The following is an 18,818-nucleotide window of genomic DNA, read 5'->3' as shown; positions in this document are numbered from 1 at the left end:
AAACTGATATACACTCTATAACTTGTCACATTGGCCAAGTGAGCTCCACAATATAGTATTAAATGGTGTGTTATTAGTTGGAACTTGCCATCAAAGTAGACCATAAGTAGTCCAGGACTATAGTATTTCAAGGCCTCTTTTGTAAAGCAGAAATTCCATGAAAATCCTGGCCTGAAACCATCTGGTCAGCCTAGCACAAAGGACTCTTTCTCTGACTTGTTTCAAAATAGACATATAGAAAGTCCTTCAGAAAAGTTCTCCAACTTTGGGCTGCAAAGTGAGGGTGAATGAAGCTGCCACAGTTACCTCTAAGATGTTAAGACAGACCATTAAATCACTTATACAACAAACATATACTATGTGTCTGGTGCATTCTAGATCCTATAGTTGAATCAATGAACAGAACAAAACCTGTTACCTAATAGAGTGGCAGTTCTACTAGAAAGGACAGATAGTAAGCAAGTAAAAATATAAATGCAAATTACATTATCAGGTAATGAGAAGTGCCATCACAAAAACTTAAGCAAGTGGGGTAAAGTAACAGGGAAAAGCAAGAGGGGTGACTCCCTTGAGGTAACATTTGCATAGCCAAGAAATGAAGTGAAAAGATAAACAAAAATCTGGGGGAAGAGGGTTCAGGGCAAAAGAAATAAGCAGAAAAACTCTTCGGCCAGATAAGCTTGGCATGGTCTTGAACATAGCAAAGTCAGGGTATCTAGAGCAACATGAACAAAGGGGAGGGTTAGAGAAGACAAGCTCAATGAGAGAGGACCTCATGGCCACTGTGAGAGCTCTGGCTTTTACCATGAGTGAAGGAGGAATCACTGGGTTGTGTTGGGGTAGGAGTGGCATGGTTGACTCTGCCTGTTACTCAGGAAAAAGATAAAAGCAGCTGCTCAACTTTTTAATCTCACAGGCACTTTACACCTAAAACTTACTGAGGACTCCAAAGAGCTTTTCTTTAACAGGGTTATATGTATAAATATTTACTATATCTCAGTCTATTTAGTAAGAATGTTTTTAAATATCTGTGTATTCATTTTAAAGTAATAATGACCCATTACAAAATAAGATAAATAACATATTTTTAAAATAAGCGTATTTTCAAGCCAAAAAAACTTGATGGAAGAGTAGCATTGCTTTACACCTTTGCAAATTTCATTAATGCCTGGCCTCATAGAAGACAGTTTGGAGTTTCAAATCTTCTGCATTAAATTTATGCTATATGATGTTTTGGTTAAAGCATATTAAGAAAATCCAACCTTACACAAGAATGTAATCAAAAAAGGAATGAGTGTTTCAATAAACTTTTCAGATAATTTTGCATATTCTTCTTTGATATTATACCAAAACTTAACAAGTGCTAATTTCTTAAAGGTTATTTTCAAACCACGTTAATAAACCTCGCCTACTCTGTTTCAAAAAGATCCATTGGTCTATTCTGTGCTGTTTGTTTGTATGTTTGTTTGTTTGTTTGTTTGTTTTTAGATGGGTTCCCACTGTGTTGCCCAGGCTGATGATCTCAAACTCCTGGGCTCAAGCTATCCTCCCATCTCAGCCTCCCAAGTAGCTGGGACTATCCAGCTATTCTGCTCTTTGAATGGATATTTTTTCCATACGTGATCTCTTAACATTATGCATTGGTCATTTGAAAAAATTCTTGATTCATTGAGTTATGCAGATTCTCCAAACTTGCAAATATTTCTTTACATAATATCAAAAATCATATTCATTAATAGCACTTCTAATATCAATTAAAAAGTTCTCAGGTACTGAAAATCTCTCAAGCACATACAAGTTTTCTAAAATTTGAATTTTCACTCAAAAACTTTATCATCAGCAACAGATGCTGTAAATTGCTTTCCATGAACTGTTAGGCTTATTTTATTCATTTTTAAGAAAATGTCTGCCAAATGTCCAAATCTGAATAACTATTGTTTTTTGTCAGTTTTTCATTCAAGTAAATAGGTGTTTCATGAAAAAAAGTAGATAGTTTAGTTTTTGTCTAAAGCAACTGCACATTGTGTTCCTTCCAGACAGCCACCATATGTCAGTAGGCAACAGAAATGCTTTCTGCATACTTCCCACATCATCATATAGAATATTAAAAAGTTGTATTATCAAAAGAGAACAAATCACAGTTTTTGCTGCTTTACCAAGGATATCCTTAAGTGAAATTGCATTTTTTTGGTGGATTGTTAATGAAGTACATTTTGACTGCTAGTAGACTTTGGTGCCACTGGCTTGATTTGAGGTAATGCACTAGCAATTTACTCACCAATACCTTTGCACCAACACCACAAATGTCAGTAAGAGTGAAAAACAGCAGATCCTCATATAATTAAGAAATTTGATTTGACCTCATGTACCCCAAGAAAGGGTCCTGGGGACCCCCAGGGATCTATGGTACACATTATGAGAGCTTGAACTATAAGGAACTTAGATGGACTGTAGAGAGATAGTCCATCTGCCATAATCCAGGCAAGGAATGTGGGTCAACAAAGCCTGGGTGATAGCAGTGAAGTGAGTAAGAAGTGGTCAGATTCTGGAACCAACAGGAATTTCAGCTACATTAAATATAGCCTGTGAGAGTCAAGGGTCAAGAATGATTAAGAGATTTAAGGCCTAAGCAAATTAAAGCATGATTCTGCTATTTACTGAGATAAGGGAAATACTTAAAGAAAAAATTGAAGATTTGTTTTTCAGATATGTTAAATTTGAAATATCTATAATATATCCAAGATGAGATTTGTAAAAACGGGCAGTTGGATTGCAAGTCTAGAGTTCAAAAAAAAAAGTCTGAACAGAAGATATGAAGATATTAGTTGCATAAGTTGACCACACAAAACATTCTAACCTAAAGATAACTACATAAACTGATCACAGAAAATCTTCTATAGGCCTTTATGAAGATTGGTTCTGCAGCCTTAGCAGGCACCACAGTCATCAAGCAGACTTCAAAAACTGTTATCATGCATAATGTGGCATGGTAATCTGTTGAGATGATTCACGCATTCTTGCTTTTTTTTTTTTGAGATGGAGTCTCGCTGTATCACCCAGGCTTGAGTGCAGTGGCACGATCTCGGCTCACTGCAAGCTCCACCTCCCGGATTCACACCATTCTCCTGCCTCAGCCTCCCGAGTAGCCGGGATTACAGGCACCCGCCACCACACCCGGCTAATTTTTTTGTATTTTTAGTAGAGATGGGTTTTCACCATGTTAGCCAGGATGGTCTCGATCTCCTGACCTCGTGATCTGCCCGCCCCCGCCTCCGCCTCCTAAAGTGCTGGGATTACAGATGTGAGTCACCACACCCGGCCTCTTGCTTCTTTAATGACACACAAAAATGAACAATGTTGCCCTCTTCCTCCAACAAGAAAGCAAACTAACCTGAAAATCTTGGAGGCCTGGAGGCTCTCTTGTCAAAGTTAACAGGCCTTGATTTGGAAAAGCCTCTGCTTACAAAAGCAATAGAGTCTGGAGAGAGGTGTGGAGTTGATGGATGGGAAGTGGCCCTAACTGGGAGAAAGAGGATGGCTTCCCTGAGACACAATGAAGGAGATGGTTCTGGAGTGAGCTTTGGGAGATGAGTTGGCAGGCTCTTCACTTGCCAGAATGCTCTTTTCCCAAATATTCACAGGGCTGGTTCCACTCTTCATCTAATCCTCTGCTCACTCTCCTGGAGCCTTTTCCTGACCTCTGTCTAAAATAGCCACTTCTAACACCCCATCATCACCTTATATCCCCTTTGGTTTTTATTATTTTGGGGTTGTTTTTTGTTTGTTTGTTTGTTTTGTTTTGTTTTTGGTGCTTGTTTTATTTGTTTGTTTTTGAGACAGAGTCTTGCTCTGTCAACTAGGCTGGAGTTGTGGTGGCGTGATCACAGCTTACCTCTCAGGTTCAAGTGATTCTTCTGCCTCAGCCTTCCGAGTAGCTGAGACTACAGGTGTGTCCCACCACGCCTGGCTAATTTTTGTATTTTTGGTAGAGACGGGATTTTGTCATGTTGGCCGGGCTGGTCTCAAACTCCTGACCTCAAGTTATCTGCCCACTTCAGCCTCCCAAAGTGCTGTGATTACAAGCACAAGCCACCATGCCAGGGCTGGTTTTTGTTATTTTCTAATGATAATCTCAAACTGAATTTTATCACAGATATATTGTACCTACTTACTTACATACTTATTTATATAGAGACTTATTGTTATTCTCCCTCACTAGAATTTATGCCTTTCAAGGGAGGCATTTTTATTTTTTTAATCTTTCTGTACCTAGTGCACAGCAATGAATCAATAAATATTTGCTAAATGACTGGTTTTCTATTTGCTTTTGAAGGATATGAAAGATGTAAACATTGACAGGGCCCCCCAAAAATTTAACTTTTGAGATTTAAAATTTGTTATTAAATACTGTAAACATACTAAACAATTTATAAAGCATTAGGTGAAAAGAATAAAGAGAACAACCACATATCACTAGTTAGCTTAAAAATGGAACATTGCAAGAACTTTGAAGCCTTTTGTGAGCCCCTTCCTGTATCCCACAGGTAATCACCACCAGAAATTTTTGTATTTATTAGCTACTTGCTATTCTTTATAATTTTATGTTTGTATCTCTTTAAAATATTACTTACTTTTGCCTGATTCTAACTTTATATAAATCAACCATATCCTCTGTATTTTTCGACTTGTTTCTTTGGCTCAATATCATTTGTGAGATGAGTTCATGCTGGTCCCTTCAGTGCTACTGCTTCATAGTATTCCATTGTATGAAAAGCACAATACAGTCATCTAATGTCTCGCTGCAGGATGTTTGTTTCCAACTTTTTTTGTTATTACATACAATGCGGCCATGAAATTCTCGTACACATTTCCTAACAAACATGCTCAAGAGTTGCTCTAATCTATATGCCACTGAGAGGAACTTGGGAGTCACAGAGCATGTATATATTGAAGTTCACAGAACGCCAAATGCTGAAATGTTTTCCAAAGTGCATGTATCCAGGCTGCTACACACCAGGATGACTTGACCTGTTTGTAAAATATTGAAATAATTCCACACTTGATAAACAACTGCTGCCCTAAGTCTCTGGAGGATCCCCTTGCAATTGCTATGTCCACAGGGTAACCTACACTATCCCAGCTTTCCTGGGACTGAGAGGGTTTCTAGGACAGGACATTTCAGTTTGAAGCCCGAAAAGTTAAAACAGGACAAGTTGGTCATCATACCTAGCCAGCCTCTTAGCCAACACAGACTTTCTCACAATTCAGTAACTAAAGCATTAATGCCTGACACAGTGGTTAAGTGTTGTGAGCATTGTGTGTGGTTGCACCTGCTTATATTCCTACTGACAGCTTATGTGTTTCATTACTCCCTTTCTTTATCATCACTTGTTATAGCCCTAATTTTTATTTTTTGTTATGTAGTGAGTATAAACTATTACTTCATTGTCATATTAATTTTTTATCTGACTACATTGAAATTTTTGAATAGTCTGGAATCACTTTCACTACCTGGTCATATCACCCCCTTTTCAATGTGGTGAAGAATTTTCATGAAGCCACATGAGTAGCCAATTACCCTACGAAAATATGATCAACCACATTTTGACTATATTGACAAGATACTGATTGGTTACATTTTGAAGAAAATATACAATACAAAATACAAGAAGAAGTTGGTTCTGTCCCCTCCCACTATCCCCCCTACCCAGCCACCCCGAAATACTCATCATGATTTGGTCAGAACTGGGCTCAGAGCCAGAGGTCAGGGTGACCAAGGGTGGAGGAGTTGTAGGCAATGGGTTTGTGGCTGTCACAATAATGCTGTGATAATGCTGTGGTTTCCCAGAGGGGAGCATGTGGCTATAACCAGCAAAAGAAAAGTGGGAAAGCAGTAGGAAGAGGAGGAAGTGGGAAGAGCAGAAGATCATATATATTTAAAAAGTGACTTCAGACTTAAAGTCGAATTAGCATTTGTACAGAAAGGTACAGGTGAAATAACTCACTATGGCCTATGACCAAAATTATATGGAGAAATCATGGTGGACTCCTACTCCTACCCCCTTACCCAAGAGGTGGCCCAAGTCGTTAAGTACGATTGGTAAGAGTGGATTCCAGGTCGTTAAGGTGGAGAAAGTGGGGGCAGTGGCAGGCAAGGGGGGCTCCATTGCTGCAACACTGGCTGGGGCTGGCCGGCTGGTTCTCCTGGAGAACCTTGGTTTCTGTCTGGAGCACCAGCTGCATTCTGGGGCTTGTTCTTGGGAAGCTTCTCAGCTATTGCCATGAAAATTTCATTCACATTCATTGTAGCCTTTGCTGATGTCTCCATGAACAGCCAACTGTTGTTGTCTGCATAGGCTTGTGCTTCCTGGAATTCCAGGGCTTTCTTGCTGGCCAGGTCTGCCTTGTTACCTGTGAGTGCAAGGACCATGTTGGGGCTGGCCTGCCTCGATAGCTCCTTCACCCAGTTCTTATCTCCAGCAAATGTATCTGTATTGGTGACGTCATAGACCATGATGGCAGCTTGGGCTTCCCAAGAATACATGGCGGCCAGGCTGTGATACCACTCCTGTCCAACCACGTCCCAGATCGCAAACCTGAGTGTTGTGTTGTCCAAGCAGACATTCTGTGTGAGGAAGGCTGCTCTGATTGTGCTCTCCTGGTACTCATGAAATTGTCCCTTCACAAGGCAGAGGACAGGTTGGATTTGCCCACTGCAGATCCAGCAGAACAAGCTTAAATAGACAGATCTTATTGGGTCACGCTGTGCCTCCCCAACTCGCCACTGCTCATCCAGGTGCAGTGGTCCAGAGAGGTGGGAGCAGGGACCAAAGCCCAGTGCTGTGCAAAAAGGCATCTAGTGGGGAGAGGGACCTCCAAGGTGGCTCCGGGGCAGTGGCTTTACTTGGGGCCAGGGCTTGGACCAGCTCTGCTTCTCTCCCCAAAGGCAGTGTTCCAGACTTCAGCCTCCTATCATGTTATTTTTCATTTTTATGATGTGGCTGATCAATTTTCATAGAATAATTGGCTACTCATGCGGCTTCATGAAAATTCTTCACCACACCCTAGAAGAGGTAATATGACCAGGTAGGGAAAGTGATTCCAGGCTATTCAAAAATTTCATTTCCTAGTAGCCTTTAAGCTTTGACAAAGTTTCCTATCCTCTCCTAGCTTGGCTTGGACTAAGTAGAGCACCTAAAATTAGACCATCAAGGCTTATAACTATAAGCGTCTATCACAATGCAAAAAAAAAAGTAAACGGAGGACCAAAAGTCCTTCCCTGCCTTTTTCCTAGTGTGTAGGCCACAGAAGTTTCCTGCATCGTACCAAAAAAAGAGGGTAGGAACAAACCAATTACAGCCATTACTGAATATCTAGCCAAACTAAGGTGGATAATGAATATATCAATTTTATTCAATTTAGAAATACAGCAGTATGCTACTCTTGTAGCTTTTCATACTGAGCCATATTTATATTCCCTACACTAGACTCATCTGACCACCAAACCAAACATGTTATAATCTGCTCTAAATATCCATGCAAATTGTCATATTATCCAAAACCTGGATGTTAGTGCAGACTTGAAAGGTGAAGCAAATCCAGAGGCAGTTAGAAACTGAAAAATGAAGTGTCACAGCTGGCCCTCTTCTCTTGTGAAAATGTTTTAATGACATCTTGGAAAAAGGGTTGGGCTCAGTGAAGGTAACTGAGAAAGGCTCCATGTAACTGAGAAAGGTTCCATGAAATTGCCGCATCAGAAAACAAAGCTTTTACCTAATTTCTGTGGCTGACAGGAAGAAGGCATAATTTTAACCTTGATTAACATTTCTTTGGCTGTTACACTCTATAAAATTGTTCATTCATGAGCTTTCTATGGTGCCTTGTTTATAAGAAGAGGAATTTCTGCAGAAATGTTTGCAGTGCATTATTCATAAATATTTTGGTCAATAAGTAGTGATGGTGGAGGCAGTAGAAGGGCTGGAGAATAAGAGGAACTTGGCGATTAGATTTGTTATTTTTTAATCATAGAATCTCTCCATTCAATATGATTTAGAAAATGTGAAAAATGATATTTAAGCTATTGGCAGAAACATAAAAACAGTTTTGTAGCTATCTTTTTTTGGACTTGCTGAGCAACTAAGTATAATAAGTATAAATATGATAAATATGCTGGGTCTAAATAGCTTAGTAACTAAGAGCCCAGTAGCTAAGAGCAGTTCCTGAAACTAGAAACTTTGAAATGCAAGCCTGTCACGGGCTTATGTTGTACATGAACCTTTACAGTCAGAGGTTCTGGAGACATTTATGTCAAGATGTTTCCAAGAGACTCTCAGCATTGACTACCATAACTAGGCTTCCACAACACCACTCAGAATTAGCTTCCTCTTGGGTAATATAATTTAAGAGATTTGGGGAAGAACCATCCAATTCCAAAATATCTTCTCCCTCATTGTTACAATGTGGGGAATTATATCATTAGACCCTACATAGAACTTGAAAGTATTCCACAAGAGGACCCTACATATTTATTTTTCAAAAGCAACTGTTTTCAGAATATATGACTCAAAAATAATGTAACAGATGAGAAGGGATTATTGGGTGAAAGCTGCATCATCTAACATAAGAGTAAGTTCTCTTAAGTGTTCCTTTATACTCCCGTGAAATCGACTGAAGAATTATTAATGAATCAAAGATAAGACTTACCTTCTTAGTAGCACATTCTGCTTATTCCTGCTAATGCATCACTACTCCACCAGCCCTTCTTCCACTTGCCATAGCCAAGTGATTTCCCTTTACTGCTACATCTTAAGACCCTCAGTGGAGCCCAGGCAACATCTGACCACTCATTCCCCAAGCCACAAAGATGGACTATTCGGCCTGTGTGTTCTGTGCAGGAAATCTTAGGCTGCTTCATTTACTAAAGGCAACAAATTTTTTTGCCCAGTATTATTGCTGTTTTTAAAATGTAGATAATATGTCAACAGTAAATGAAATCTGAACAACTAATTAAGAATTAGAAAACCACTTTTGTGATTAAAACCTGAATTACTATTAATGCTGAAAATCTTGGGAATTTTAATGAAAAATGTGTCATGTTTTTATGTAGCAGGAAATTTTTGTCATGTTTTTATGTAGCAGGAAACTTTTAATTTGAAGAAACTAAAAACTCAGGAAAGCAGCAAATCTCTGTGAACATAGAATCATAAAAACCCAGGCTTGGCAAGGAAACTCCTTTTCTATTTAGATGTGCTTCATACAAATCAGTGCCCAATAATATTGTGTGGAAGAAATATTTGTGCTATACAAGGCAGGAGGATTGTGAAGCTACTGTTATCTGCGGTTATACACACAGAGAGATGTGCACACATAGACACATAGAAAAATAAATGTCCCCCTATGAAGGGAAGAAATAAATCAAGAAATTTGTATTTTAAAAAACTGAAAGAATCAACAAAATAACATACGTAGAATGAACACTGAGGAAAACAAAGGATTTGGCAAGAATCTAATTAGCCATATCAACCGAGAGAGGTTTGGGTTAGTTTTAGTAAACACAGAGTGGTTTCTGAGTAGAAAGCAAATAACTGCATTGAGGTACTGTTCTAATCACATTTGTTCTAACATTGACCTTATAATAATTAAAAATTGATGCTTGCAACATAATACAGCTGTGCAATCATATTTAAACCTAATCATTTCATAGACAGAGGAAAGTTGTACAAAAAGGTCAGAAACACTTTAATTTCATGACAGTAAATTTACTCTTTATTCCCAAAGTGAAAATGTCTAATTTCTAAAAGAGCAAACCAATAATTACTTATTATAAAGCTATTTTAGTCAATACTTAATTTTGCTATATTGATTAGTGTTTAGACATTTAAAATGTACCCTACAGCAAGAATATGTGTTTACAATATGATTCTCCCTACTGATGTTTGTAAGTATTACAGATATTGATTTAAGACATGTCTCAAAAATGCCAAACTTAATAGTAATCATATAAAAAAACTGACTCTTAAAATTGGAATTTAACTTTAAAAATTTGAATACCAGTGTCCTTAAAGATCTCTTTGTATCATGATCACCAATTCTGCCATTAAATACTCTAATCACGAGTACTCAATTAAACTACATTATAAACTCTACCCCATCCCAAAAGTAACAGAGAGAAAAAAAAAACAAATGATCAATTTTACCGTTCACAACTGGAACAAAATGTTTTCTCTCTATTTCATGTACTTCTGATTGTAAAATAAAGACTGGGATATTATTTCCCCCTTAACTTGTATTCTGTGTAACTTAGAGCTCCTTGCAATAAAACAAAATGATGCTTCATCAGGACGTTACTGGGAGTACCAAGGCAATTTACAAACATTAAGTCTGAGAACATCACTGTGAGGGAGGTATTAATATAACACTTCTCTCTTGAGGAGTTCAATGCACTTTACATAACGTTATTTTATTAACTCTTCCTTGAGCTGGGCAAAAAGGCTAAGAATTGTCTAACCATTTACCTCACTCACATGCAAGCGTAAAAAGAACAGAAGAGACGGTTCAACACAACCACGTCATTTAAATTCACTTTCACTTCTAATCTGAAATTATGACTAAAGATAAGGCCAAGTAAGTCACTCAATATATTTGGTTTCTACTAATATTGATTTTGAACAGGTATCAATTTTATAAATATAAATTCAGAATTATATATTTGAAAGATAATTAATCCCAGTAATTCTTAAGCAATAATTGCTTTTGAAAGTGGAAAAATGGACAGTAATAACTTTTTCCTCCATTATAATATACTAAAGACTCCAAAACCACATTATAATTCTGTGGACAAGCTTCACAACATCCTTAAGTAAATCTATGCATTTCTTAGCAAGAGTGCAACTATGCACACATGAAGACAGCCAGAAGAGATATATAAAGTGAAAGATATAGAAATGCTGGTGATATCTAATGGTACTTGCCAAGTGTCAGTCACTATTCTAAGGAATCTACATGTATTCACTCATTTAATCCTCATAACTCTGAGATGGGCAGCATTTTCATCATTTTATAGACAAAAAAATTGAGGCTCAGGAAGTTGTTAGTCCTAGGTCACAGAGCTACAAAGTGGCAGAGCTGAGATGCAAACACAGAAAATATGGGTCCAGAGTCCATGCTCCCAACCCACGTTCTAGAAAAGAAGTTGTCCCCAGACATCCCTGATCATGGAATTCCGAATCCACAATCATAATTTTTTCCACTCCAAATGTAACATTTCCCACCTCACAGTCTACCTCACAGTAATCACAGAACAACTGCTCAATTTTATGTATCTCACTTTCAAAATATGATACTTGTAATTAGAAAATGGTCACACGGAGGCAGTATAATATAGTTTGGAGTACAGACCTCAGGATCAGACAGATCTAACAGGCTATCCCTAGACAAGTTATTTCTATCCAAGCTAAACAATATAGGTGGTAGAACCTACCTCCTGATGCTGTAGAGAGAATTAAATTAATACAACGTATTTAACATACACCTTACTATGCCTTCTACATAGTAAGCATTCAACAACTGTTGCTACTATAAGTTAGTATAAACTTATTCAAGCCAGTCTCAGAATTCTGAAACTCCAAATTAGCATTGAATTTAGCATATCTCAATGCTGGTGTCAATAGAACTGAATTGATTTTTCCTCAAATATATGTTCTAGCCACTGGCCATGATCTCATTTAATCCTCAAAACAAACCTATGATTTGTGTTTTTATGCCCACTTACAGGAAAATAAGCCTTGAAATTCTAAGTAACATCCATAACCATGCCAGTAATAATTAGATGATTAATCAATTAACTGCATGGATCCCACAAAGCAGGTTAAAAAGTAACCAATAAGCAAGGAAATTATTTGAAAAAGCCTTCTCTCCATAAAATTATAGAACTAAAATTTCCTAGACTGAAGTTCACCTTGTTTAGCCTTTGCTATAATTAGAGCAAAGCTGTGCCCAGAGAAAGTAGTTAGAACAGAGATGATAAAAAGGAAAAATACTACCCAAAAATACACACGCCACCCCCCGCCCCGACCCTATTTCCAGTACACACAAGGCGCTTCTGATTCTTCCATCATCAGAACCACTGAAGAAAATAGCAAGGGCCAAGGTCAGGGTAGGAGGCTTCAGAGTTGGACAGTATTATACGGGAAACAGGCAAGAAGTCTGCACTTGGGGACTGGTGCTTCAGCCAGAGTGAGGTACGAGACTGTAGATCTGTAAAGCACATTTGACTCAAATCAGCCTCACCTGCACCCAAACATCCTGTAAAGGTCAGCTTCTGGTCTATTCACAGAAATCTGCAGAAAAAGAGAAAATGCATTACATTAGTCTTTTGCTGACCAAGCTTCCTTGACCCTTGACCTACCAGCATTCCCTAAATTGGAAATGTCTTAGTTACGCAAAACAAAAATAGTTCCTGCTGAATTAGGGCATTATTTCCTCATTCCCTCTATTTCATGTAAAAGAAATATTTTTGTCATTTGCATAATGACCTGCTGCATATAGAAAGACAATTATTTATGTTTTCACTTTAAAAAAGTGATTCTGAATTGATTATGATACATAATAATCATGTGAAAACATGATTGCAAATAAGATTTAAGTGAAAGAATGGAATTTCCACTTTCATCAGCCAACGTATAAACCAATATGGAGGAGGTGGCAGATACAAAATAATCACATATAAAGAGAGACATAAGCTCAATGATAAGGGTCTGCTTACACAGGCACGGAAAGTAGTGGGAAACAATCTTCAGTCCATATGTTACAAGAAATAGAATTTTTAAAAATTCACATTATCCCAAGAATATGTAAGATCTTATGTTCCATTATCAACTAGCAGGTAGTACCCAACCTAGTCATTTCTTCTATACTTAGAATCAGTGGCCTCTTTCAATAACTCATTCCAGCTTTTAGTAATTGTCATGTAAAGGTAAGCTTTTCTTTTATCTAACTTCAGTTCTTTACATAATATGATTGAAAAACCTGGAATGATGCTCCACACATGCAGAATACTTCATATACCCTTGTGGATGGGATGTTGATTTCAGTCTATTTCCCTTTTTTCTGACCTCAATGGAGACAGGAGAAGTGCTTAGACAGAAACATTGACAAAATGGTTAGAGATAAGAGGAAGTTGACTAGGGACAAATGCAGAGTCGAACCGGGGAAGAAAACAACGTGGAATGACTCACCGTGCCCCAGAACAGTTGATCTGTTTTAGAAGACACAGCCAGCCACCAACAAAATGTGAGCTGTAAAGCAGAACATGCTCAAGCATGCGCTCAGAAGATCTACCGCTGCCTTTCCACTCACTTCCACGCAGATAAATCGATCAATCCATCCCTCTCTCTAACCCTGGCCTCTGTGCAGAGTTCCAGTTCTACCTACATGATTGTAAAATTGAACTGGGTGGATAGGATATTCTTTCCTGTGACTCACTCTGTCCTTCCTCCACAGCTTTACTGCTGGTATGAAGGCATCTTTGGTAAGCTCTAGTGAAGAGAACCACAGTAACCAGCGTCACTTTAATATGAAAAATAATCCGTACTAACAAGGAAAAATGTTGTCTTATCTTGCAGATTCAACAACATCTTAAACCCAAAAATGTACAGAAAAGACCTCATCCTGCCTGTCCAAAAAAAAACAAAAAACAAAAAACAAAGAACCCTGGGGAACAGGGTCAGAAGCTCACTGGGAAAATTAAGGTAGGCGATTGGTAAACAGCAGGACACTTTCTGAAAGAATGGACTTGCCTTTTATCCCCTACAATAAAAGGCCCAAGAAAGGGGTTAAATTTGGATGCCCTGGCAGCACCTCAAACTTAACATTTCTAAAATTAAACTTCTCCAAGAACTAGTTTCTGCTGACTTCCTGTTCGTTAAGGGTACACTTGTTCTCTCCGGCTCCAAACATGAGTCATCTTGCTTTATTCCTCTCCCACCCCCACCATATCTAATTAAACACCAAGTTGCATCTATTTTTTTCTTCAGCACTTTTTTGCAACTCTCTGTTGCTCTCTTTTCACATGCTTTATCTCTTATTTGGTTTTGACCTCATATTAGGCCCACTATTCTTCCAAACAATGTGGCTGGTAATTTCCATTTTGAGTTTAAGCTCTGCCTTGATTAGGTCTGCTCCTTAGCAAAAAGATTCTGTGATACCTGCTTGTCTACTGAACAAAGATGTTGCAAGCTATTTCCAAATGCACCCCAAACTGCCTTTCAGTCTTACCTTCTCCTATTTTCCTGGGCATCAGGCAAGCTAGCTATCATCCTACTCCCCACCATACTCTATTGCCTTAACTCCTACCACTTCCTTTTTCTGAAATACAATCTCTGCACCCTCAGAAACTCCAAGCACGCTGCCCACACAAACGTTAATGCCACAAATTCACCTGTGAATGTTTGTTCAGATATTTTTATTCAAAAAATCATGTCTAAGACAGAAAAATAAGTATTTTAAGTGTTTTTTAAACTAAAACTCCATGAGTTTCCATGGAAAAAGGTGTTATTGAGAGGTGACAATGTGCTAGCAGCCCTCACCCTTCTCGGCCTCGAGGAGCGCTTCAGCCCTCCACGGCACCGTGGGAGTCCCTCTCAGAGCTGGCTGAGGCCGGAGCCGCCTCCCTCTGCTTGCTGGGAGGTGTGGAGGGAGAGATACGGGGGGGGCAACCGGGACCACCTGCGGCACTCGCGGGCCAGTGCGAGTTCTGGCAGGCGCGGCGCAGGCTCGGTGGGCCCCGCACACGGAGCAGCCAGCCGGCGCTGCCGGCCCAGGGCAGTGAGGGGCTTAGCACCCGCGCCAGCAGCTGTGGAGATTGCGCTGGGTTCCCCAGCAGTGCCGGCCCGCCGGCGCTGCACTCAAATTCTGGCCCGGCCTTAGCTGCTTCCGCCCGGGGCAGGACTTGGGACCTGCAGCCCGCCATATCTGACCTCCTGCCCTAGGATAGGCTCTCGCGTGGCCAGAGCCTCCCAGAAGGGCGCAGCCCTCTGCTCCATGGACCAAGGGCTGAGGAGTGCAGGCCCCGCTCGTGACTGGTGGGCAGCTCAGCCTGCAGCCCCAATGCAGGATCCACTAGGTGAAGCCAACTGGGCTCCTGAACCGGATGGGGACTTGGAGAACTTTTATATCTAGTGGGAGGATGGCATGTGCACCAATCAGCACTCTGTATCTAGCTAACCTAGTGGAGACTTGGAGGACTAGCACTCTGTGACTCTGTGTCTAGCTCAAGGATTGTAAATGCACCAATCAGCACTCTGTCTAGCTCAAGGTTTGTAAATGCACCAATCAGCACTCTGTGTCTAGCTCAAGGTTTGTGAATACACCAATTGGTACTCTGTATCTAGGTAACTCTGTATCTAGCTGACTAGCACTCTGTGACTCTGTCTAGCTCAAGGATTGTAAATACACCAATCAGCATTCTGTCAAAACGGACCAATCAGCTCTCTGTGAAATGAACCAATCAGTGGGATGTGGGTGGGGCCAGATAAAGGAATAAAAGCAGGCTGCGGAGGCAAGCACCTGCGACCCGCTGGGGTCGCCTTCCACATTGTGGAAGCTTTGTTCTTTTGCTCTTTGCAATAAATCTTGCTGCTGCTCAGTCTTTGGGTCTGCACTGCCTTTATGGGCTGTAACACTCAGCTCGAAGGTCTGCAGCTTCACTCCTGAAGCCAGGGAGACCACGAACCCACCGGGAAGAATGAACAACTGCAGACGCGCTGCCTTTAAGAGCTATAACACTCACCACGAAGGTTTGCAGCTTCACTCCTGGCAGTGAGACCACCAATCCGCCAGAAGGAAGAAGCTCCAGACACATCTGAACATCTGAAGGAACAAACTCCAGACACACCATCTTTAAGAACTGTAACACTCATGGCGAGAGTCTGCGGCTTCATTCTTGAAGTCAGCGAGACCAAGAACCCACCAATTCCGGACACCTTACCAGCTCAACTGGTAGTTCAAGATGTTGAGATAGAGCCCCTACAAAACAGACTTCCTTAAAAAAAAGAAAAAAATACTCTTACTACAACTGCATGATTCAGCCCAGCAAAGCAATTAATAATAGATTGATGTTAAATAAATTCATACTTAATAGTAAATTTATGTTCAATAATACTAATAAATGGATATCATTTGGAGTTTAATTTTACATTTTAAATTAGGCGCAGTGGCTCACACCTATAATCCCAGCACTTTGGGAGGCCCATGCAAGAGGATTGCTTGGAACCAAGAGACTAGCCTGGGCAACATGGTGAGACCCCCATCTCTACAAAAGCAATTTTTTTTAATTAAAACAAAATGTTATGCTTTAGAGGACTTTTAGATCAAATAAATCAAGCAAAGTAGTATTTTAGTTGATAGTGTCTGTTTAAAATTATTTGCACTCCTAGCAAAAGAGAATTCTACAATATTTACTATAATGCACTATCAAAAAATGCACAAAAATAAGTCTATTTTCTTACAGAAATGATTTTGGTTTGCTATACAGCTTTTCTTATTGTTCCTAAAAGTTCAAATAACTTATACTTTACTATTGTACAACAGCGAGTAGTAGAAGGTTAAAAAAAAAAAAAAAAAAGACTGTTTCACTGCACTCCAGCCTGGGTAACAGAATGAGACTGTCTCAAAAAAAAGGTTAAAAAAAAAAAAAAAAGACTTGTTTTAACTTATGTTAGAATGAAGTCTTTTCTTTGTCTATTTGCGCTCTGGTCTCACCATGCCTTTTTGCGAGTATTTCCTATCTGTGTAAAGGTCACCTTTCCTTGGAAGCTCTACCACTGAGTCAGTCTACTTTAGCCTCCTTATTAGTTCTTAGGAAAGCCACTGTCCATACAAGGAACTTCAAATACAGATTAAGTAAACACAGATAAAATTGCAATTTTATCTCATTCTAATCCCAGATCTATACTTGACCTATTAGGTGGCACACATCATGAAAGTTTAAAAGTGAAAAAGACACAGTCTTTAAATAGAGAGTCAAGGGGAGAGCCAGATACCAAGTTCAGTTGGAAGAAAAGCAAGGTCATTTGCAGGAGAATGTAAGAAAGTCATTTAAAAGCCCCTCAGGAAAAGAAAAAAAAAAAAGAAAAAGAAAATATTAACAGTGGTAATAAAGTGCATCTCCATAATCATCTCTCTGCTTTGAAAAAAAAAATTGGGGAAATTTTTCCATGACCCTAATGGTGCACTCAGAACATATTTGTCGCGGTCTATTATAGACTATTTACTTGTATTTCTCACTCACCTAAATCTTGTCAGCAATATAAAATGCTGGATTTGGCCAGGCGCGTTGCCTCACATCTGTAATCCCAGTACTTTGGGAGGCCGAGGCAGGCAGATCACCTGAGGTCAGGAGTTCAAGACCAGCCTGGCCAACATGGTGAAACCCCATCTCTTCTAAAAATACAAAAACTAGCCAGGCATGGTGGCACGAGTCTGTAATCCCAGCTACTCAGGAGGCTAAAGCAGGAGAATCACTGGAACCCAGGAGGCGAAGGTTGCAGTGAGCCAAGATCAAAACCATTGCACTCCAGCCTGGGTGACAAGAGCAAGACTCCATCTGAAAAAAAAAAAAACAAAAAACAAAAAACAAAAACAAAAAAATTGCTGGATTCATAGGATGGCCTATAAGTATTAGAGGAATTCAAAAAGACCTGTGCAGGTGAATTAGTCAAGGGTGGCTTCAGGAAGAAATCACCATCAGTTTTTTTCTTATCCAGACCCATCTTTTCTAAACAACTGGTTTTCCCATAGAGCCAGAATCTAATCAGGCTCTCTCTGTTTCCTTATAAAGTCAACTTTGATATTTGTCTAAACATTTTATAGCTCCTTCTGCTAATTTACATGCTCTTTGTATTACACAGATGAAGTCAAACATTTTTCAATGAATTTCATAATAGTGAAGTGGTTCCGGCTTACAACATTGTTTCTGTGTTCCACTTAATATTCATAGGTCCAAAATTTTAATAACTTGGTTATAGTAAACTAAACAATGGACTAGTACACAGGAATCCTTTTCTGAAAGCCATCTACGGGGTCCCATTCTTTACAGGGAAAGACCATGATAATGTGTTGGTACATTGCAATGAAGGGAGAAAAGGAAGGGAGGGAAGTAGAAAGAAAGAGGAAATGAAAGAGGGAAGAAAGGGAGGAAGCAGGGAAGGAAGGAATAAAGAGAGGGAGGGAGGGAGAATTGAATTGAACTGAGATGTTTAAACTTTCTATTTTGTCATCTCATAGCATCTTTACCTCTCTTCACACTTTTCTACATCAAACGATACCTAAACAAAACTATCATGAGTTCCCAAATGGCCTTTAGGAGAATATTCTAATATTCTAACAGATACAGAGGCAAGAAATTCGTACATTCTGAAGGGAGTTAATTTTCTCTTCAGAATTTATACATGAGCAATGTGAATTGTAGAAATTTTAACAATTTATATTTTATTACAAAATTTCATTCCAACTGAGAGGAAAAAATAATTTTGCAACCTTAAAGAATTAACTCACCAGGTGCAGTGGCTCACACCTGTAATCCCAGCACTTAGAGAGGCCAAGGAGGTTGGATCACCTGAGGTCAGGAGTTCGAGGCCAGCCTCACCAACATGGTGAAACCCCACCTCTACTAAAAATACAAACTTAGCCGGGCATGGTGATGCATGCCTGAAATCCCAGCTACTTTGGAGGCTGAGGCAGGAGAATCACGTGAACCAGGGAGGCGGAAGTTGCAGTGAGCTGAGATCGTGCCATTGCACTCCAGCCTGGGCAACGAGTGA

General features: G+C 39.5%; 1 pseudogene; it reads right to left on the bottom strand.

The window, feature by feature from the left end:
• Window positions 1–5,917: 5,917 nt before the first annotated feature.
• Window positions 5,918–18,818, bottom strand: part of LOC105538222 — a 24,187-nt pseudogene continuing 11,286 nt past the window's right edge.

Source organism: Mandrillus leucophaeus, unplaced genomic scaffold (genome assembly GCF_000951045.1).
Source record: "Mandrillus leucophaeus isolate KB7577 unplaced genomic scaffold, Mleu.le_1.0 Scaffold187, whole genome shotgun sequence".
Taxonomy (NCBI): Eukaryota; Metazoa; Chordata; class Mammalia; order Primates; family Cercopithecidae; genus Mandrillus; species Mandrillus leucophaeus.
The sequence above is the reverse complement of the archived record's forward strand: the minus strand, read 5'-3'. Positions and strand labels throughout refer to the sequence as shown.